Below are 23,640 nucleotides of genomic sequence, written 5' to 3' on the forward strand. Positions count from 1 at the left end.
CTGAGTGGTGTCTCTCAGTCCCTCTCTCTCAGGGAGATAACTGTACACTGACTGGTGTCTCTCAGTCCCTGTCTCTCAGGGAGATATATGTACACTGAGTGGTGTCTCTCAGTCCCTCTCTCTCTGGGAGGTATCTGTACACTGAGTGGTGTCTCTCAGTCCCTGTCTCTCAGGGAGATATATGAACACTGACTGGTGTCTCTCAGTCCCTGTCTCTCAGGGAGATATCTGTACACTGAGTGGTGCCTCTCAGTCCCTCTCTCTCAGGGAGATATCTGTACACTGACTGGTGTCTCTCAGTCCCTGTCTCTCAGGGAGAAATCTGTACACTGAGTGGTGTCTCTCAGTCCCTCTCTCTCAGGGAGATATCTGTACACTGACTGGTGTCTCTCAGTCCCTGTCTCTCAGGGAGATATCTGTACACTGAGTGGTGTCTCTCAGTCCCTCTCTCTCAGGGAGATATCTGTACACTGAGTGGTGTCTCTCAGTCCCTCTCACTCAGGGAGATATCTGTACACTGACTGGTGTCTCTCAGTCCTTGTCTCTCAGGGAGATATATGTACACTGACTGGTGTCTCTCAGTCCCTCTCTCTCAGGGAGGTATCTGTACACTGAGTGGTGTCTCTCAGTCCCTGTCTCTCAGGGAGATATATGTACACTGACTGGTGTCTCTCAGTCCCTCTCTCTCAGGGAGATATCTGTACACTGAGTGGTGTCTCTCAGTCCCTCTCTCTCAGGGAGATATCTGTACACTGAGTGGTGTCTCTCAGTCCCTGTCTCTCAGGGAGATATCTGTACACTGAGTGGTGTCTCTCTGTCCCTGTCTCTCAGGGAGATATCTGTACACTGAGTGGTGTCTCTCAGTCCCTGTCTCTCAGGGAGATATATGTACACTGACTGGTGTCTCTCAGTCCCTCTCTCTCAGGGAGGTATCTGTACACTGACTGGTGTCTCTCAGTCCCTGTCTCTCAGGGAGATATCTGTACACTGAGTGGTGTCTCAGAGTCCCTCTCTCTCAGGGAGATATCTGAACCCTGAGTGGTGTCTCTCAGTCCCTGTGTCTCAGGGAGATATATGTACACTGACTGGTGTCTCTCAGTCCCTCTCTCTCAGGGAGGTATATGTACACTGAGTGGTGTCTCTCAGTCCCTGTCTCTCAGGGAGATATATGTACACTGACTGGTGTCTCTCAGTCCCTCTCTCTCAGGGAGATATCTGTACACTGACTGGTGTCTCTCAGTCCCTCTCTCTCAGGGAGATATCTGTACACTGAGTGGTGTCTCACAGCCCCTGTCTCTCAGGGAGATATCTGTAGACTGACTGGTGTCTCTCAGTCCCTGTCTGTCAGGGAGATATCTATACACTGAGTGGTGTCTCTCAGTCCCTCTCTCTCAGGGAGATATCTGTACACTGAGTGGTGTCTCTCAGTCCCTGTCTCTCAGGGAGATATCTGTACACTGAGTGGTGTCTCACAGTCCCTCTCTCTCAGGGATATATCTGTACACTGACTGGTGTCTCTCAGTCCCTGTCTCTCAGGGAGATATCTGTACACTGACTGGTGTCTCTCAGTCCCTCTCTCTCAGGGAGATATCTGTACACTGACTGGTGTCTCTCAGTCCCTGTCTCTCAGGGAGATAACTGTACACTGAGTGGTGTCTCACAGTCCCTCTCTCTCAGGGAGATATCTGTACACTGACTGGTGTCTCTCAGTCCCTCTCTCTCAGGGAGATATCTGTACACTGAGTGGTGTCTCACAGCCCCTGTCTCTCAGGGAGATATCTGTACACTGACTGGTGTCACTCAGTCCCTCTCTCTCAGGGAGATATCTGTACGCTGACTGGTGTCTCTCAGTCTCTCTCTCTCAGGGAGATATCTGTATACTGAGTGGTGTCTCTCAGTCCCTCTCTCTCAGGGAGATATCTGTACACTGACTGGTGTCTCTCAGTCCCTCTCTCTCAGGGAGATATCTGTACACTGACTGGTGTCTCTCAGTCCCTGTCTCTCAGGGAGAAATCTGTACACTGAGTGATGTCTCTCAGTCCCTCTCTCTCAGGGAGATATCTGTACACTGACTGGTGTCTCTCAGTCCCTGTCTCTCAGGGAGATATCTGTACACTGAGTGGTGTCTCTCAGTCCCTCTCTCTCAGGGAGATATCTGTACACTGAGTGGTGTCTCTCAGTCCCTCTCTCTCAGGGAGATAACTGTACACTGACTGGTGTCTCTCAGTCCCTGTCTCTCAGGGAGATATATGTACACTGAGTGGTGTCTCTCAGTCCCTCTCTCTCTGGGAGGTATCTGTACACTGAGTGGTGTCTCTCAGTCCCTGTCTCTCTGGGAGATATATGAACACTGACTGGTGTCTCTCAGTCCCTGTCTCTCAGGGAGATATCTGTACACTGAGTGGTGCCTCTCAGTCCCTCTCTCTCAGGGAGATATCTGTACACTGACTGGTGTCTCTCAGTCCCTGTCTCTCAGGGAGAAATCTGTACACTGAGTGGTGTCTCTCAGTCCCTCTCTCTCAGGGAGATATCTGTACACTGACTGGTGTCTCTCAGTCCCTGTCTCTCAGGGAGATATCTGTACACTGAGTGGTGTCTCTCAGTCCCTCTCTCTCAGGGAGATATCTGTACACTGAGTGGTGTCTCTCAGTCCCTCTCACTCAGGGAGATATCTGTACACTGACTGGTGTCTCTCAGTCCTTGTCTCTCAGGGAGATATATGTACACTGACTGGTGTCTCTCAGTCCCTCTCTCTCAGGGAGGTATCTGTACACTGAGTGGTGTCTCTCAGTCCCTGTCTCTCAGGGAGATATATGTACACTGACTGGTGTCTCTCAGTCCCTCTCTCTCAGGGAGATATCTGTACACTGAGTGGTGTCTCTCAGTCCCTCTCTCTCAGGGAGATATCTGTACACTGAGTGGTGTCTCTCAGTCCCTGTCTCTCAGGGAGATATCTGTACACTGAGTGGTGTCTCTCTGTCCCTGTCTCTCAGGGAGATATCTGTACACTGAGTGGTGTCTCTCAGTCCCTGTCTCTCAGGGAGATATATGTACACTGACTGGTGTCTCTCAGTCCCTCTCTCTCAGGGAGGTATCTGTACACTGACTGGTGTCTCTCAGTCCCTGTCTCTCAGGGAGATATCTGTACACTGAGTGGTGTCTCAGAGTCCCTCTCTCTCAGGGAGATATCTGAACCCTGAGAGGTGTCTCTCAGTCCCTGTGTCTCAGGGAGATATATGTACACTGACTGGTGTCTCTCAGTCCCTCTCTCTCAGGGAGGTATATGTACACTGAGTGGTGTCTCTCAGTCCCTGTCTCTCAGGGAGATATATGTACACTGACTGGTGTCTCTCAGTCCCTCTCTCTCAGGGAGATATCTGTACACTGACTGGTGTCTCTCAGTCCCTCTCTCTCAGGGAGATATCTGTAAACTGAGTGGTGTCTCACAGCCCCTGTCTCTCAGGGAGATATCTGTACACTGACTGGTGTCTCTCAGTCCCTGTCTGTCAGGGAGATATCTATACACTGAGTGGTGTCTCTCAGTCCCTCTCTCTCAGGGAGATATCTGTACACTGACTGGTGTCTCTCAGTCCCTGTCTCTCAGGGAGATATCTGTACACTGAGTGGTGTCTCACAGTCCCTCTCTCTCAGGGATATATCTGTACACTGACTGGTGTCTCTCAGTCCCTGTCTCTCAGGGAGATATCTGTACACTGACTGGTGTCTCTCAGTCCCTCTCTCTCAGGGAGATATCTGTACACTGACTGGTGTCTCTCAGTCCCTGTCTCTCAGGGAGATAACTGTACACTGAGTGGTGTCTCCCAGTCCCTCTCTCTCAGGGAGATATCTGTACACTGACTGGTGTCTCTCAGTCCCTCTCTCTCAGGGAGATATCTGTACACTGAGTGGTGTCTCACAGCCCCTGTCTCTCAGGGAGAAATCTGTACACTGAGTGGTGTCTCTCAGTCCCTCTCTCTCAGGGAGATATCTGTACACTGAGTGGTGTCTCTCAGTCCCTGTCTCTCAGGGAGATATCTGTACACTGAGTGGTGTCTCACAGTCCCTCTCTCTCAGGGAGATATCTGTACACTGAGTGGTGTCTCACAGTCCCTCTCTCTCAGGGATATATCTGTACACTGACTGGTGTCTCTCAGTCCCTGTCTCTCAGGGAGATATCTGTACACTGACTGGTGTCTCTCAGTCCCTCTCTCTCAGGGAGATATCTGTACACTGACTGGTGTCTCTCAGTCCCTGTCTCTCAGGGAGATAACTGTACACTGAGTGGTGTCTCTCAGTCCCTCTCACTCAGGGAGATATCTGTACACTGACTGGTGTCTCTCAGTCCCTGTCTCTCAGGGAGATATCTGTACACTGAGTGGTGTCTCACAGTCCCTCTCTCTCAGGGAGATATCTGTACACTGACTGGTGTCTCTCAGTCCCTCTCTCTCAGGGAGATATCTGTACGCTGACTGGTGTCTCTCAGTCCCTCTCTCTCAGGGAGATATCTGTACACTGAGTGGTGTCTCTCAGTCCCTCTCTCTCAGGGAGATATCTGTACACTGACTGGTGTCTCTCAGTCCCTCTCTCTCAGGGAGATATCTGTACACTGACTGGTGTCTCTCAGTCCCTGTCTCTCAGGGAGAAATCAGTACACTGAGTGGTGTCTCTCAGTCCCTCTCTCTCAGGGAGATATCTGTACACTGACTGGTGTCTCTCAGTCCCTGTCTCTCAGGGAGATATCTGTACACTGAGTGGTGTCTCTCAGTCCCTCTCTCTCAGGGAGATATCTGTACACTGAGTGGTGTCTCTCAGTCCCTCTCTCTCAGGGAGATAACTGTACACTGACTGGTGTCTCTCAGTCCCTGTCTCTCAGGGAGATATATGTACACTGAGTGGTGTTTCTCAGTCCCTCTCTCTCTCTGGGAGGTATCTGTACACTGAGTGGTGTCTCTCAGTCCCTCTCTCTCAGGGAGATATATGTACACTGACTGGTGTCTCTCAGTCCCTGTCTCTCAGGGAGATATCTGTACACTGAGTGGTGCCTCTCAGTCCCTCTCTCTCAGGGAGATATCTGTACACTGACTGGTGTCTCTCAGTCCCTGTCTCTCAGGGAGATATATGTACACTGACTGGTGTCTCTCAGTCCCTCTCTCGGGGAGGTATCTGTACACTGAGTGGTGTCTCTCAGTCCCTGTCTCTCAGGGAGATATATGTACACTGACTGGTGTCTCTCAGTCCCTGTCTCTCAGGGAGATATCTGTACACTGACTGGTGTCTCTCAGTCCCTCTCTCTCAGGGAGATATCTGAACGCTGACTAGTGTCTCTCAGTCCCTCTCTCTCAGGGAGATATCTGTACACTGAGTGGTGTCTCTCAGTCCCTCTCTCTCAGGGAGATATCTGTACACTGACTGGTGTCTCTCAGTCCCTGTCTCTCAGGGAGATATATGTACACTGACTGGTGTCTCTCAGTCCCTGTCTGTCAGGGAGATATCTATACACTGAGTGGTGTCTCACAGTCCCTCTCTCTCAGGGAGATATCTGTACACTGACTGGTGTCTCTCAGTCCCTGTCTCTCAGGGAGCTTTATGTACACTGAGTGGTGTCTCTCAGGGAGATATCTGTACACTGACTGGTGTCTCTCAGTCCCTGTCTCTCAGGGAGCTTTATGTACACTGAGTGGTGTCTCTCAGTCCCTCTCTCTCAGGGAGATATCTGTACACTGACTGGTGTCTCAATCCCTGTCTCTCAGGGAGATATCTGGACACTGAGTGGTGTCTCTCAGTCCCTCTCTCTCAGGGAGATATCTGTACACTGACTGGTGTCTCTCAGTCCCTGTCTCTCAGGGAGATATCTGTACACTGACTGGTGTCTCTCAGTCCCTGTCTCTCAGGGAGATATCTGTACACTGACTGGTGTCTCTCAGTCCCTCTCTCTCAGGGAGATATCTGTACACTGACTGGTGTCTCTCAGTCCCTCTCTCTCAGGGAGATATCTGTACACTGAGTGGTGTCTCACAGCCCCTGTCTCTCAGGGAGATATCTGTACACTGACTGGTGTCTCTCAGTCCCTGTCTCTCAGGGAGAAATCTGTACACTGAGTGGTGTCTCACAGTCACTCTCTCTCAGGGAGATATCTGTACACTGAGTGGTGTCATTCAGTCCCTCTCTCTCAGGGAGATATCTGTACACTGACTGGTGTCTCTCAGTCCCTGTCTCTCAGGGAGATATCTGCACACTGAGTGGTGTCTCACAGTCCCTCTCTCTCAGGGAGATATCTGTACACTGAGTGGTGTCATTCAGTCCCTCTCTCTCAGGGAGGTATCTGTACACTGAGTGGTGTCTCTCAGTCCCTGTCTCTCAGGGAGACATCTGTACACTGACTGGTGTCTCTCAGTCCCTGTCTCTCAGGGAGCTTTATGTACACTGAGTGGTGTCTCTCAGGGAGATAACTGTAAACTGAGTGGTGTCTCTCAGTCCCTCTCTCTCAGGGAGATATCTGTACACTGAGTGGTGTCTCTCAGCCCCTCTCTCTCAGGGAGATATCTGTACACTGACTGGTGTCTCTCAGTCCCTCTCTCTCAGGGAGATATCTGTACACTGACTGGTGTCTCTCAGTCCCTGTCCCTCAGGGAGATATCTGCACACTGAGTGGTGTCTCACAGTCCCTCTCTCTCAGGGAGATATCTTTACACTGAGTGGTGTCTCTCAGTCCCTCTCTCTCAGGGAGATATCTGTATACTGACTGGTGTCTCTCAGTCCCTGTCTCTCAGGGAGATATCTGTACACTGAGTGGTGTCTCACAGTCCCTCTCTCGCAGGGAGATATCTGTACACTGACTGGTGTCTCTCAGTCCCTCTCTCTCAGGGAGATATCTGTCCGCTGACTGGTGTCTCTCAGTCCCTCTCTCTCAGGGAGATATCTGTACACTGAGTGGTGTCTCTCAGTCCCTCTCTCTCAGGGAGATATCTGTACACTGAGTGGTGTCTCTCAGTCCCTGTCTCTCAGGGAGATATATGTACACTGACATGTGTCTCTCAGTCCCTCTCTCTCAGGGAGGTATCTGTACACTGAGTGGTGTCTCTCAGTCCCTGTCTCTCAGGGAGATATATGTACACTGACTGGTGTCTCTCAGTCCCTCTCTCTCAGGGAGATATCTGTACACTGACTGGTGTCTCTCAGTCCCTCTCTCTCAGGGAGATATCTGTACACTGACTGGTGTCTCTCAGTCCCTGACTCTCAGGGAGATATCTGTACACTGACTGGTGTCTCTCAGTCCCTCTCTCTCAGGGAGATATCTGTACGCTGACTAGTGTCTCTCAGTCCCTCTCTCTCAGGGAGATATCTGTACACTGAGTGGTGTCTCTCAGTCCCTCTCTCTCAGGGAGATATCTGTACACTGACTGGTGTCTCTCAGTTCCTGTCTCTCAGGGAGATATATGTTCACTGACTGGGGTCACTCAGTCCCTCTCTCAGGAAGGTATCTGTACACTGAGTGGTGTCTCTCAGTCCCTGTCTCTCAGGGAGATATCTGTACACTGAGTGGTGTCTCTCAGTCCCTCTCTCTCAGGGAGATATCTGTACACTGACTGGTGTCTCTCAGCCCCTCTCTCTCAGGGAGATATCTGTGCACTGAGTGGTGTCTCTCAGTCCCTGTCTCTCAGGGAGATATCGGTACACTGAGTGGTGTCTCTCAGGTCCTCTCTCTCAGGGAGATATCTGTGCACTGAGTGGTGTCTCACAGTCCCTCTCTCTCAGGGAGATATCTGTACACTGACTGGTGTCTCTCAGTCCCTGTCTCTCAGGGAGATATCTGTACACTGACTGGTGTCTCTCAGGTCCTCTCTCTCAGGGAGATATCTGTGCACTGAGTGGTGTCTCACAGTCTCTCTCTCTCAGGGAGATATCTGTACACTGACTGGTGTCTCTCAGTCCCTGTCTCTCAGGGAGATATCTATGCACTGAGTGGTGTCTCTCAGTCCCTCTCTCTCAGGGAGATATCTGTACACTGAGTGGTGTCTCTCAGTCCCTGTCTCTCAGGGAGATATCTATACACTGAGTGGTGTCTCTCAGTCCCTTTCTCTCAGGGAGATATCTGTACACTGACTGGTGTCTCTCAGTCCCTCTCTCTCAGGGAGATATCTGTACACTGACTGGTGTCTCTCAGCCCCTCTCTCTCAGGGAGATATCTGTACACTGACTGGTGTCTCTCAGTCCCTCTCTCTCAGGGAGATATCTGTACACTGACTGGTGTCTCTCAGTCCCTGTCCCTCAGGGAGATATCTGCACACAGAGTGGTGTCTCACAGTCCCTTTCTCTCAGGGAGATATCTTTACACTGAGTGGTGTCTCTCAGTCCCTCTCTCTCAGGGAGATATCTGTATACTGACTGGTGTCTCTCAGTCCCTGTCTCTCAGGGAGATATCTGTACACTGAGTGGTGTCTCACAGTCCCTCTCTCTCAGGGAGATATCTGTACACTGACTGGTGTCTCTCAGTCCCTCTCTCTCAGGGAGATATCTGTCCGCTGACTGGTGTCTCTCAGTCCCTCTCTCTCAGGGAGATATCTGTACACTGAGTGGTGTCTCTCAGTCCCTCTCTCTCAGGGAGATATCTGTACACTGACTGGTGTCTCTCAGTCCCTCTCTCTCAGGGAGATATATGTACACTGACATGTGTCTCTCAGTCCCTCTCTCTCAGGGAGGTATCTGTACACTGAGTGGTGTCTCTCAGTCCCTGTCTCTCAGGGAGATATATGTACACTGACTGGTGTCTCTCAGTCCCTCTCTCTCAGGGAGATATCTGTACACTGACTGGTGTCTCTCAGTCCCTCTCTCTCAGGGAGATATCTGTACACTGAGTGGTGTCTCTCAGTCCCTGACTCTCAGGGAGATATCTGTACACTGACTGGTGTCTCTCAGTCCCTCTCTCTCAGGGAGATATCTGTACGCTGACTAGTGTCTCTCAGTCCCTCTCTCTCAGGGAGATATCTGTACACTGAGTGGTGTCTCTCAGTCCCTCTCTCTCAGGGAGATATCTATACACTGACTGGTGTCTCTCAGTCCCTGTCTCTCAGGGAGATATATGTTCACTGACTGGTGTCACTCAGTCCCTCTCTCAGGAAGGTATCTGTACACTGAGTGGTGTCTCTCAGTCCCTGTCTCTCAGGGAGATATCTGTACACTGAGTGGTGTCTCTCAGTCCCTCTCTCTCAGGGAGATATCTGTACACTGACTGGTGTCTCTCAGCCCCTCTCTCTCAGGGAGATATCTGTGCACTGAGTGGTGTCTCTCAGTCCCTGTCTCTCAGGGAGATATCTGTACACTGAGTGGTGTCTCTCAGTCCCTCTCTCTCAGGGAGATATCTGTACACTGACTGGTGTCTCTGAGGTCCTCTCTCTCAGGGAGATATCTGTGCACTGAGTGGTGTCTCACAGTCCCTCTCTCTCAGGGAGATATCTGTACACTGGCTGGTGTCTCTCAGTCCCGGTCTCTCAGGGAGATATCTGTACACTGAGTGGTGTCTCTCAGTCCCTCTCTCTCAGGGAGATATCTGTACACTGACAGGTGTCTCTCAGTCCCTGTCTCTCAGGGAGATATCTGTACTCTGAGTGGTGTCTCACAGTCCCTCTCTCTCAGGGAGATATCTGTACACTGACTGGTGTCTCAGTCCCTGTCTCTCAGGGAGATATCTATGCACTGAGTGGTGTCTCTCAGTCCCTCTCTCTCAGGGAGATATCTGTACACTGACTGGTGTCTCTCAGTCCCTGTCTCTCAGGGAGATATCTATACACTGAGTGGTGTCTCTCAGTCCCTTTCTCTCAGGGAGATATCTGTACACTGACTGGTGTCTCTCAGTCCCTCTCTCTCAGGGAGATATCTGTACACTGACTGGTGTCTCCCAGTCCCTCTCTCTCAGGGAGATATCTGTACACTGAGTGGTGTCTCACAGTCCCTCTCTCTCTCAGGGAGATATCTGTACACTGACTGGTGTCTCTCAGTCCCTCTCTCTCAGGGAGATATCTGTCCGCTGACTGGTGTCTCTCAGTCCCTCTCTCTCAGGGAGATATCTGTACACTGAGTGGTGTCTCTCAGTCCCTCTCTCTCAGGGAGATATCTGTACACTGACTGGTGTCTCTCAGTCCCTGTCTCTCAGGGAGATATATGTACACTGACATGTGTCTCTCAGTCCCTCTCTCTCAGGGAGGTATCTGTACACTGAGTGGTGTCTCTCAGTCCCTGTCTCTCAGGGAGATATATGTACACTGACTGGTGTCTCTCAGTCCCTCTCTCTCAGGGAGATATCTGTACACTGACTGGTGTCTCTCAGTCCCTCTCTCTCAGGGAGATATCTGTACACTGAGTGGTGTCTCTCAGTCCCTGACTCTCAGGGAGATATCTGTACACTGACTGGTGTCTCTCAGTCCCTCTCTCTCAGGGAGATATCTGTACGCTGACTAGTGTCTCTCAGTCCCTCTCTCTCAGGGAGATATCTGTACACTGAGTGGTGTCTCTCAGTCCCTCTCTCTCAGGGAGGTATCTGTACACTGACTGGTGTCTCTCAGTCCCTGTCTCTCAGGGAGATATATGTTCACTGACTGGTGTCACTCAGTCCCTCTCTCAGGAAGGTATCTGTACACTGAGTGGTGTCTCTCAGTCCCTGTCTCTCAGGGAGATATCTGTACACTGAGTGGTATCTCTCAGTCCCTCTCTCTCAGGGAGATATCTGTACACTGACTGGTGTCTCTCAGCCCCTCTCTCTCAGGGAGATATCTGTGCACTGAGTGGTGTCTCTCAGTCCCTGTCTCTCAGGGAGATATCTGTACACTGACTGGTGTCTCTCAGTCCCTCTCTCTCAGGGAGATATCTGTACACTGACTGGTGTCTCTCAGTCCCTCTCTCTCAGGGAGATATCTGTACACTGAGTGGTGTCTCACAGCCCCTGTCTCTCAGGGAGATATCTGTACACTGACTGGTGTCTCTGAGTCCCTGTCTCTCAGGGAGAAATCTGTACACTGATTGGTGTCTCTCAGTCCCTCTCTCTCAGGGAGATATCTGTACACTGAGTGGTTCTCTCAGTCCCTGTCTCTCAGGGAGATATCTGTACACTGAGTGGTGTCTCACAGTCCCTCTCTCTCAGGGAGATATCTGTACACTGAGTGGTGTCTCTCAGTCCCTCTCTCTCAGGGAGATATCTGTACACTGACTGGAGTCTCTCAGTCCCTGTCTCTCAGGGAGATATCTGTACACTGAGTGGTGTCTCTCAGTCCCTGTCTCTCAGGGAGATATCTGTACACTGAGTGGTGTCTCTCAGTCCCTGTCTCTCAGGGAGATATATGTACACTGACTGGTGTCTCTCAGTCCCTCTCTCTCAGGGAGGTATCTGTACACTGACTGGTGTCTCTCAGTCCCTGTCTCTCAGGGAGATATCTGTACACTGAGTGGTGTCTCAGAGTCCCTCTCTCTCAGGGAGATATATGTACACTGAGTGGTGTCTCTCAGTCCCTGTCTCTCAGGGAGATATATGTACACTGACTGGTGTCTCTCAGTCCCTCTCTCTCAGGGAGATATCTGTACACTGACTGGTGTCTCTCAGTCCCTCTCTCTCAGGGAGATATCTGTACACTGAGTGGTGTCTCACAGCCCCTGTCTCTCAGGGAGATATCTGTACACTGAGTGGTGTCTCTCAGTCCCTGTCTGTCAGGGAGATATCTATACACTGAGTGGTGTCTCTCAGTCCCTCTCTCTCAGGGAGATATCTGTACACTGACTGGTGTCTCTCAGTCCCTGTCTGTCAGGGAGATATCTATACACTGAGTGGTGTCTCACAGTCCCTCTCTCTCAGGGAGATATCTGTACACTGACTGGTGTCTCTCAGTCCCTCTCTCTCAGGGAGATATCTGTACACTGAGTGGTGTCTCACAGCCCCTGTCTCTCAGGGAGATATCTGTACACTGACTGGTGTCTCTCAGTCCCTGTCTCTTAGGGAGAAATCTGTACACTGAGAGGTGTCTCTCAGTCCCTCTCTCTCAGGGAGATATCTGTACACTGAGTGGTGTCTCTCAGTCCCTGTCTCTCAGGGAGATATCTGTACACTGAGTGGTGTCTCACAGTCCCTCTCTCTCAGGGAGATATCTGTACACTGAGTGGTGTCTCTCAGTCCCTCTCTCTCAGGGAGATATCTGTACACTGACTGGTGTCTCTCAGTACCTGTCTCTCAGGGAGATATCTGTACACTGAGTGGTGTCTCACAGTCCCTCTCTCTCAGGGAGATATCTGTACACTGACTGGTGTCTCTCAGTCCCTCTCTCTCAGGGAGATATCTGTACGCTGACTGGTGTCTCTCAGTCCCTCTCTCTCAGGGAGATATCTGTACACTGAATGGTGTCTCTCAGTCCCTCTCTCTCAGGGAGATATCTGTACACTGAGTGGTGTCTCTCAGTCCCTCTCTCTCAGGGAGATATCTGTACTCTGAGTGGTGTCTCACAGTCCCTCTCTCTAAGGGAGATATCTGTACACTGACTGGTGTCTCTCAGTCCCTGTCTCTCAGGGAGATATCTATGCACTGAGTGGTGTCTCTCAGTCCCTCTCTCTCAGGGAGATATCTGTACACTGACTGGTGTCTCTCAGTCCCTGTCTCTCAGGGAGATATCTATACACTGAGTGGTGTCTCTCAGTCCCTTTCTCTCAGGGAGATATCTGTACACTGACTGGTGTCTCTCAGTCCCTCTCTCTCAGGGAGATATCTGTACACTGACTGGTGTCTCTCAGTCTCTCTCTCTCAGGGAGATATCTGTACACTGAGTGGTTTCTCACAGTCCCTCTCTCTCTCAGGGAGATATCTGTACACTGACTGGTGTCTCTCAGTCCCTCTCTCTCAGGGAGATATCTGTCCGCTGACTGGTGTCTCTCAGTCCCTCTCTCTCAGGGAGATATCTGTACACTGAGTGGTGTCTCTCAGTCCCTCTCTCTCAGGGAGATATCTGTACACTGACTGGTGTCTCTCAGTCCCTGTCTCTCAGGGAGATATATGTACACTGACATGTGTCTCTCAGTCCCTCTCTCTCAGGGAGGTATCTGTACACTGAGTGGTGTCTCTCAGTCCCTGTCTCTCAGGGAGATATATGTACACTGACTGGTGTCTCTCAGTCCCTCTCTCTCAGGGAGATATCTGTACACTGACTGGTGTCTCTCAGTCCCTCTCTCTCAGGGAGATATCTGTACACTGAGTGGTGTCTCTCAGTCCCTGACTCTCAGGGAGATATCTGTACACTGACTGGTGTCTCTCAGTCCCTCTCTCTCAGGGAGATATCTGTACGCTGACTAGTGTCTCTCAGTCCCTCTCTCTCAGGGAGATATCTGTACACTGAGTGGTGTCTCTCAGTCCCTCTCTCTCAGGGAGATATCTGTACACTGACTGGTGTCTCTCAGTCCCTGTCTCTCAGGGAGATATATGTTCACTGACTGGTGTCACTCAGTCCCTCTCTCAGGAAGGTATCTGTACACTGAGTGGTGTCTCTCAGTCCCTGTCTCTCAGGGAGATATCTGTACACTGAGTGGTGTCTCACAGCCCCTGTCTCTCAGGGAGATATCTGTACACTGACTGGTGTCTCTCAGTCCCTGTCTCTTAGGGAGAAATCTGTACACTGAGAGGTGTCTCTCAGTCCCTCTCTCTCAGGGAGATATCTGTACACTGAGTGGTGTCTCTCAGTCCCTGTCTCTCAGGGAGATATCTGTACACTGAGTGGTGTCTCACAGTCCCTCTCTCTCAGGGAGATATCTGTACACTGAGTGGTGTCTCTCAGTCCCTCTCTCTCAGGGAGATATCTGTACACTGACTGGTGTCTCTCAGTCCCTGTCTCTCAGGGAGATATCTGTACACTGAGTGGTGTCTCACAGTCCCTCTCTCTCAGGGAGATATCTGTACACTGACTGGTGTCTCTCAGTCCCTCTCTCTCAGGGAGATATCTGTACGCTGACTGGTGTCTCTCAGTCCCTCTCTCTCAGGGAGATATCTGTACACTGAATGGTGTCTCTCAGTCCCTCTCTCTCAGGGAGATATCTGTACACTGAGTGGTGTCTCTCAGTCCCTCTCTCTCAGGGAGATATCTGTACTCTGAGTGGTGTCTCACAGTCCCTCTCTCTAAGGGAGATATCTGTACACTGACTGGTGTCTCTCAGTCCCTGTCTCTCAGGGAGATATCTATGCACTGAGTGGTGTCTCTCAGTCCCTCTCTCTCAGGGAGATATCTGTACACTGACTGGTGTCTCTCAGTCCCTGTCTCTCAGGGAGATATCTATACACTGAGTGGTGTCTCTCAGTCCCTTTCTCTCAGGGAGATATCTGTACACTGACTGGTGTCTCTCAGTCCCTCTCTCTCAGGGAGATATCTGTACACTGACTGGTGTCTCTCAGTCTCTCTCTCTCAGGGAGATATCTGTACACTGAGTGGTTTCTCACAGTCCCTCTCTCTCTCAGGGAGATATCTGTACACTGACTGGTGTCTCTCAGTCCCTCTCTCTCAGGGAGATATCTGTCCGCTTACTGGTGTCTCTCAGTCCCTGTCTCTCAGGGAGATATATGTACACTGACATGTGTCTCTCAGTCCCTCTCTCTCAGGGAGGTATCTGTACACTGAGTGGTGTCTCTCAGTCCCTGTCTCTCAGGGAGATATATGTACACTGACTGGTGTCTCTCAGTACCTCTCTCTCAGGGAGATATCTGTACACTGACTGGTGTCTCTCAGTCCCTCTCTCTCAGGGAGATATCTGTACACTGAGTGGTGTCTCTCAGTCCCTGACTCTCAGGGAGATATCTGTACACTGACTGGTGTCTCTCAGTCCCTCTCTCTCAGGGAGATATCTGTACGCTGACTAGTGTCTCTCAGTCCCTCTCTCTCAGCGAGATATCTGTACACTGAGTGGTGTCTCTCAGTCCCTCTCTCTCAGGGAGATATCTGTACACTGACTGGTGTCTCTCAGTCCCTGTCTCTCAGGGAGATATATGTTCACTGACTGGTGTCACTCAGTCCCTCTCTCAGGAAGGTATCTGTACACTGAGTGGTGTCTCTCAGTCCCTGTCTCTCAGGGAGATATCTGTACACTGAGTGGTGTCTCTCAGTCCCTCTCTCTCAGGGAGATATCTGTACACTGACTGGTGTCTCTCAGCCCCTCTCTCTCAGGGAGATATCTGTGCACTGAGTGGTGTCTCTCAGTCCCTGTCTCTCAGGGAGATATCTGTACACTGACTGGTGTCTCTCAGTCCCTCTCTCTCAGGGAGATATCTGTACACTGACTGGTGTCTCTCAGTCCCTCTCTCTCAGGGAGATATCTGTACACTGAGTGGTGTCTCACAGCCCCTGTCTCTCAGGGAGATATCTGTACACTGACTGGTGTCTCTCAGTCCCTGTCTCTCAGGGAGAAATCTGTACACTGATTGGTGTCTCTCAGTCCCTCTCTCTCAGGGAGATATCTGTACACTGAGTGGTGTCTCACAGCCCCTGTCTCTCAGGGAGATATCTGTACACTGAGTGGTGTCTCTCAGTCCCTGTCTGTCAGGGAGATATCTATACACTGAGTGGTGTCTCTCAGTCCCTCTCTCTCAGGGAGATATCTGTACACTGACTGGTGTCTCTCAGTCCCTGTCTGTCAGGGAGATATCTATACACTGAGTGGTGTCTCACAGTCCCTCTCTCTCAGGGAGATATCTGTACACTGACTGGTGTCTCTCAGTCCCTCTCTCTCAGGGAGATATCTGTACACTGAGTGGTGTCTCACAGCCCCTGTCTCTCAGGGAGATATCTGTACACTGACTGGTGTCTCTCAGTCCCTGTCTCTTAGGGAGAAATCTGTACACTGAGAGGTGTCTCTCAGTCCCTCTCTCTCAGGGAGATATCTGTACACTGAGTGGTGTCTCTCAGTCCCTGTCTCTCAGGGAGATATCTGTACACTGAGTGGTGTCTCACAGTCCCTCTCTCTCAGGGAGATATCTGTACACTGAGTGGTGTCTCTCAGTCCCTCTCTCTCAGGGAGATATCTGTACACTGACTGGTGTCTCTCAGTACCTGTCTCTCAGGGAGATATCTGTACACTGAGTGGTGTCTCACAGTCCCTCTCTCTCAGGGAGATATCTGTACACTGACTGGTGTCTCTCAGTCCCTCTCTCTCAGGGAGATATCTGTACGCTGACTGGTGTCTCTCAGTCCCTCTCTCTCAGGGAGATATCTGTACACTGAATGGTGTCTCTCAGTCCCTCTCTCTCAGGGAGATATCTGTACACTGAGTGGTGTCTCTCAGTCCCTCTCTCTCAGGGAGATATCTGTACTCTGAGTGGTGTCTCACAGTCCCTCTCTCTAAGGGAGATATCTGTACACTGACTGGTGTCTCTCAGTCCCTGTCTCTCAGGGAGATATCTATGCACTGAGTGGTGTCTCTCAGTCCCTCTCTCTCAGGGAGATATCTGTACACTGACTGGTGTCTCTCAGTCCCTGTCTCTCAGGGAGATATCTATACACTGAGTGGTGTCTCTCAGTCCCTTTCTCTCAGGGAGATATCTGTACACTGACTGGTGTCTCTCAGTCCCTCTCTCTCAGGGAGATATCTGTACACTGACTGGTGTCTCTCAGTCTCTCTCTCTCAGGGAGATATCTGTACACTGAGTGGTTTCTCACAGTCCCTCTCTCTCTCAGGGAGATATCTGTACACTGAGTGGTGTCTCTCAGTCCCTCTCTCTCAGGGAGATATCTGTACACTGACTGGTGTCTCTCAGTCCCTGTCTCTCAGGGAGATATATGTACACTGACATGTGTCTCTCAGTCCCTCTCTCTCAGGGAGGTATCTGTACACTGAGTGGTGTCTCTCAGTCCCTGTCTCTCAGGGAGATATATGTACACTGACTGGTGTCTCTCAGTCCCTCTCTCTCAGGGAGATATCTGTACACTGACTGGTGTCTCTCAGTCCCTCTCTCTCAGGGAGATATCTGTACACTGAGTGGTGTCTCTCAGTCCCTGACTCTCAGGGAGATATCTGTACACTGACTGGTGTCTCTCAGTCCCTCTCTCTCAGGGAGATATCTGTACGCTGACTAGTGTCTCTCAGTCCCTCTCTCTCAGGGAGATATCTGTACACTGAGTGGTGTCTCTCAGTCCCTCTCTCTCAGGGAGATATCTGTACACTGACTGGTGTCTCTCAGTCCCTGTCTCTCAGGGAGATATATGTTCACTGACTGGTGTCACTCAGTCCCTCTCTCAGGAAGGTATCTGTACACTGAGTGGTGTCTCTCAGTCCCTGTCTCTCAGGGAGATATCTGTACACTGAGTGGTGTCTCACAGCCCCTGTCTCTCAGGGAGATATCTGTACACTGACTGGTGTCTCTCAGTCCCTGTCTCTTAGGGAGAAATCTGTACACTGAGAGGTGTCTCTCAGTCCCTCTCTCTCAGGGAGATATCTGTACACTGAGTGGTGTCTCTCAGTCCCTGTCTCTCAGGGAGATATCTGTACACTGAGTGGTGTCTCACAGTCCCTCTCTCTCAGGGAGATATCTGTACACTGAGTGGTGTCTCTCAGTCCCTCTCTCTCAGGGAGATATCTGTACACTGACTGGTGTCTCTCAGTCCCTGTCTCTCAGGGAGATATCTGTACACTGAGTGGTGTCTCACAGTCCCTCTCTCTCAGGGAGATATCTGTACACTGACTGGTGTCTCTCAGTCCCTCTCTCTCAGGGAGATATCTGTACGCTGACTGGTGTCTCTCAGTCCCTCTCTCTCAGGGAGATATCTGTACACTGAATGGTGTCTCTCAGTCCCTCTCTCTCAGGGAGATATCTGTACACTGAGTGGTGTCTCTCAGTCCCTCTCTCTCAGGGAGATATCTGTACTCTGAGTGGTGTCTCACAGTCCCTCTCTCTAAGGGAGATATCTGTACACTGACTGGTGTCTCTCAGTCTCTCTCTCTCAGGGAGATATCTGTACACTGAGTGGTTTCTCACAGTCCCTCTCTCTCTCAGGGAGATATCTGTACACTGACTGGTGTCTCTCAGTCCCTCTCTCTCAGGGAGATATCTGTCCGCTGACTGGTGTCTCTCAGTCCCTCTCTCTCAGGGAGATATCTGTACACTGAGTGGTGTCTCTCAGTCCCTCTCTCTCAGGGAGATATCTGTACACTGACTGGTGTCTCTCAGTCCCTGTCTCTCAGGGAGATATATGTACACTGACATGTGTCTCTCAGTCCCTCTCTCTCAGGGAGGTATCTGTACACTGAGTGGTGTCTCTCAGTCCCTGTCTCTCAGGGAGATATATGTACACTGACTGGTGTCTCTCAGTACCTCTCTCTCAGGGAGATATCTGTACACTGACTGGTGTCTCTCAGTCCCTCTCTCTCAGGGAGATATCTGTACACTGAGTGGTGTCTCTCAGTCCCTGACTCTCAGGGAGATATCTGTACACTGACTGGTGTCTCTCAGTCCCTCTCTCTCAGGGAGATATCTGTACGCTGACTAGTGTCTCTCAGTCCCTCTCTCTCTGCGAGATATCTGTACACTGAGTGGTGTCTCTCAGTCCCTCTCTCTCAGGGAGATATCTGTACACTGACTGGTGTCTCTCAGTCCCTGTCTCTCAGGGAGATATATGTTCACTGACTGGTGTCACTCAGTCCCTCTCTCAGGAAGGTATCTGTACACTGAGTGGTGTCTCTCAGTCCCTGTCTCTCAGGGAGATATCTGTACACTGAGTGGTGTCTCTCAGTCCCTCTCTCTCAGGGAGATATCTGTACACTGACTGGTGTCTCTCAGCCCCTCTCTCTCAGGGAGATATCTGTGCACTGAGTGGTGTCTCTCAGTCCCTGTCTCTCAGGGAGATATCTGTACACTGACTGGTGTCTCTCAGTCCCTCTCTCTCAGGGAGATATCTGTACACCGACTGGTGTCTCTCAGTCCCTCTCTCTCAGGGAGATATCTGTACACTGAGTGGTGTCTCACAGCCCCTGTCTCTCAGGGAGATATCTGTACACTGACTGGTGTCTCTCAGTCCCTGTCTCTCAGGGAGAAATCTGTACACTGATTGGTGTCTCTCAGTCCCTCTCTCTCAGGGAGATATCTGTACACTGAGTGGTTCTCTCAGTCCCTGTCTCTCAGGGAGATATCTGTACACTGAGTGGTGTCTCACAGTCCCTCTCTCTCAGGGAGATATCTGTACACTGAGTGGTGTCTCTCAGTCCCTCTCTCTCAGGGAGATATCTGTACACTGACTGGTGTCTCTCAGTCCCTGTCTCTCAGGGAGATATCTGTACACTGAGTGGTGTCTCTCAGTCCCTGTCTCTCAGGGAGATATCTGTACACTGAGTGGTGTCTCTCAGTCCCTGTCTCTCAGGGAGATATATGTACACTGACTGGTGTCTCTCAGTCCCTCTCTCTCAGGGAGGTATCTGTACACTGACTGGTGTCTCTCAGTCCCTGTCTCTCAGGGAGATATCTGTACACTGAGTGGTGTCTCAGAGTCCCTCTCTCTCAGGGAGATATATGTACACTGAGTGGTGTCTCTCAGCCCCTGTCTCTCAGGGAGATATATGTACACTGACTGGTGTCTCTCAGTCCCTCTCTCTCAGGGAGATATCTGTACACTGACTGGTGTCTCTCAGTCCCTCTCTCTCAGGGAGATATCTGTACACTGAGTGGTGTCTCACAGCCCCTGTCTCTCAGGGAGATATCTGTACACTGACTGGTGTCTCTCAGTCCCTGTCTGTCAGGGAGATATCTATACACTGAGTGGTGTCTCTCAGTCCCTCTCTCTCAGGGAGATATCTGTACACTGACTGGTGTCTCTCAGTCCCTGTCTGTCAGGGAGATATCAATACACTGAGTGGTGTCTCACAGTCCCTCTCTCTCAGGGAGATATCTGTACACTGACTGGTGTCTCTCAGTCCCTCTCTCTCAGGGAGATATCTGTACACTGAGTGGTGTCTCACAGCCCCTGTCTCTCAGGGAGATATCTGTACACTGACTGGTGTCTCTCAGTCCCTGTCTCTTAGGGAGAAATCTGTACACTGAGAGGTGTCTCTCAGTCCCTCTCTCTCAGGGAGATATCTGTACACTGAGTGGTGTCTCTCAGTCCCTGTCTCTCAGGGAGATATCTGTACACTGAGTGGTGTCTCACAGTCCCTCTCTCTCAGGGAGATATCTGTACACTGAGTGGTGTCTCTCAGTCCCTCTCTCTCAGGGAGATATCTGTACACTGACTGGTGTCTCTCAGTCCCTGTCTCTCAGGGAGATATCTGTACACTGAGTGGTGTCTCACAGTCCCTCTCTCTCAGGGAGATATCTGTACACTGACTGGTGTCTCTCAGTCCCTCTCTCTCAGGGAGATATCTGTACGCTGACTGGTGTCTCTCAGTCCCTCTCTCTCAGGGAGATATCTGTACACTGAATGGTGTCTCTCAGTCCCTCTCTCTCAGGGAGATATCTGTACACTGAGTGGTGTCTCTCAGTCCCTGTCTCTCAGGGAGAAATCTGTACACTGAGTGGTGTCTCTCAGTCCCTCTCTCTCAGGGAGATATCTGTACACTGACTGGTGTCTCTCAGTCCCTGTCTCTCAGGGAGAAATCTGTACACTGAGTGGTGTCTCTCATTCCCTGTCTCTCAGGGAGAAATCTGTACACTGAGTGGTGTCTCTCAGTCCCTCTCTCTCAGGGAGATATCTGTACACTGACTGGTGTCTCTCAGTCCCTGTCTCTCAGGGAGAAATCTGTACACGGAGTGGTGTCTCTCAGTCCCTCTCTCTCAGGGAGATATCTGTACACTGACTGGTGTCTCTCAGTCCCAGTCTCTCAGGAAGATATATGTACACTGAGTGGTGTCTCTCAGTCCCTCTCTCTCAGGGAGATATCTGTACACTGAGTGGTGTCTCTCAGTCCCTCTCTCTCAGGGAGATAACTGTACACTGACTGGTGTCTCTCAGTCCCTGTCTCTCAGGGAGATATATGTACACTGAATGGTGTCTCTCAGTCCCTCTCTCTCTGGGAGGTATCTGTACAATGAGAGGTGTCTCACAGTCCCTGTCTCTCAGGGAGATATCTGTACAGTGAGTGGTGTCTCTCAGTCCCTGTCTCTCAGGGAGATATCTGTACAATGAGTGGTGTCTCTCAGTCCCTGTCTCTCAGGGAGATATCTGTACAGTGAGTGGTGTCTCTCAGTCCCTGTCTCTCAGGGAGATATCTGTACACTGAGTGGTGTCTCTCAGTCCCTGTCTCTCAGGGAGATATATGTACACTGACTGGTGTCTCTCAGTCCCTGTCTCTCAGGGAGATATCAGTGCACTGAGTGGTGTCTCTCAGTCCCTGTCTCTCAGGGAGATATATGTAAACTGACTGGTGTCTCTCAGTCCCTGTCTCTCAGGGAGATATCTGTACACTGAGTGGTGTCTCTCAGTCCCTGTCTCTCAGGGAGATATATGTACACTGACTGGTGTCTCTCAGTCCCTGTCTCTCAGGGAGATATATGTACACTGACTGGTGTCTCTCAGTCCCTGTCTCTCAGGGAGATATCTGTACACTGACTGGTGTCTCTCAGTCCCTCTCTCTCAGGGAGATATCTGAACGCTGACTAGTGTCTCTCAGTCCCTCTCTCTCAGGGAGATATCTGTACACTGAGTGGTGTCTCTCAGTCCCTCTCTCTCAGGGAGATATATGTACACTGACTGGTGTCTCTCAGTCCCTCTTTCGGGGAGGTATCTGTACACTGAGTGGTGTCTCTCAGTCCCTGTCTCTCAGGGAGATATATGTACACTGACTGGTGTCTCTCAGTCCCTCTCTCTCAGGGAGATATCTGTACTCTGACTGGTGTCTCTCAGTCCCTGTCTCTCAGGGAGATATCTGTGCACTGACTGGTGTCTCTCTGTCCTTGTCTCTCAGGGAGATATCTGTACACTGAATGGTGTCTCTCAGTCCCTCTCTCTCAGGGAGATATCTGTACTCTGACTGGTGTCTCTCAGTCCCTGTCTCTCAGGGAGATATCTGTGCACTGACTGGTGTCTCTCAGTCCCTGTCTCTCAGGGAGATATCTGTACTCTGAGTGGTGTCTCACAGTCCCTCTCTCTCAGGGAGATATCTGTACACTGACTGGTGTCTCTCAGTCCCTGTCTCTCAGGGAGATATCTGTACACTGAGTGGTGTCTCTCAGTCCCTCTCTCTCAGGGAGATATCTGTACACTGACTGGTGTCTCTCAGTCCCTGTCTCTCAGGGAGATATCTATACACTGAGTGGTGTCTCTCAGTCCCTGTCTCTCAGGGAGATATCTGTACACTGACTGGTGTCTCTCAGTCCCTGTCTCTCAGGGAGATATCTGTACTCTGAGTGGAGTCTCACAGTCCCTCTCTCTCAGGGAGATATCTGTACACTGACTGGTGTCTCTCAGTCCCTGTCTCTCAGGGATATATCTGTACACTGAGTGGTGTCTCTCAGTCCCTGTCTCTCAGGGAGATATCTGTACACTGACTGGTGTCTCTCAGTCCCTCTCTCTCAGGGAGATATCTGTACTCTGACTGGTGTCTCTCAGTCCCTCTCTCTCAGGGAGATATCTGTACACTGAGTGGTGTCTCACAGCCCCTGTCTCTCAGGGAGATATCTGTACACTGACTGGTGTCTCTCAGTCCCTCTCTCTCAGGGAGAAATCTGTACACTGAGTGGTGTCTCTCAGTCCCTCTCTCTCAGGGAGATATCTGTACACTGAGTGGTTCTCTCAGTCCCTGTCTCTCAGGGAGATATCTGTACACTGAGTGGTGTCTCACAGTCCCTCTCTCTCAGGGAGATATCTGTACACTGAGTGGTGTCTCTCAGTCCCTCTCTCTCAGGGAGATATCTGTACACTGACTGGTGTCTCTCAGTCCCTCTCTCTCAGGGAGATATCTGTACACTGACTGGTGTCTCTCAGTCCCTGTCTCTCAGGGAGATATCTATACACTGAGTGGTGTCTCTCAGTCCCTGTCTCTCAGGGAGATATACGTACACTGACTGGTGTCTCTCAGTCCCTCTCTCTCAGGGAGATATCTGTACACTGACTGGTGTCTCTCAGTCCCTGTCTCTCAGGGAGATAACTGTACACTGAGTGGTGTCTCACAGTCCCTCTCTCTCAGGGAGATATCTGTACACTGACTGGTGTCTCTCAGTCCCTCTCTCTCAGGGAGATATCTGTACACTGAGTGCTGTCTCACAGCCCCTGTCTCTCAGGGAGATATCTGTACACTGACTGGTGTCTCTCAGTCCCTGTCTCTCAGGGAGAAATCTGTACACTGAGTGGTGTCTCTCAGTCCCTCTCTCTCAGGGAGATATCTGTACACTGAGTGGTGTCTCTCAGTCCCTCTCTCTCAGGGAGATATCTGTACACTGAGTGGTGTCTCACAGTCCCTCTCTCTCAGGGAGATATCTGTACACTGAGTGGAGTCTCTCAGTCCCTCTCTCTCAGGGAGATATCTGTACACTGACTGGTGTCTCTCAGTCCCTGTCTCTCAGGGAGATATCTGTACACTGAGTGGTGTCTCACAGTCCCTCTCTCTCAGGGAGATATCTGTACACTGACAGGTGTCTCTCAGTCCCTCTCTCTCAGGGAGATATCTGTACGCTGACTGGTGTCTCTCAGTCCCTCTCTCTCAGGGAGATAT

The sequence above is a fragment of the Heterodontus francisci genome, chromosome 14 (assembly GCF_036365525.1).
Source record: "Heterodontus francisci isolate sHetFra1 chromosome 14, sHetFra1.hap1, whole genome shotgun sequence".
Lineage (NCBI taxonomy): Eukaryota > Metazoa > Chordata > Chondrichthyes > Heterodontiformes > Heterodontidae > Heterodontus > Heterodontus francisci.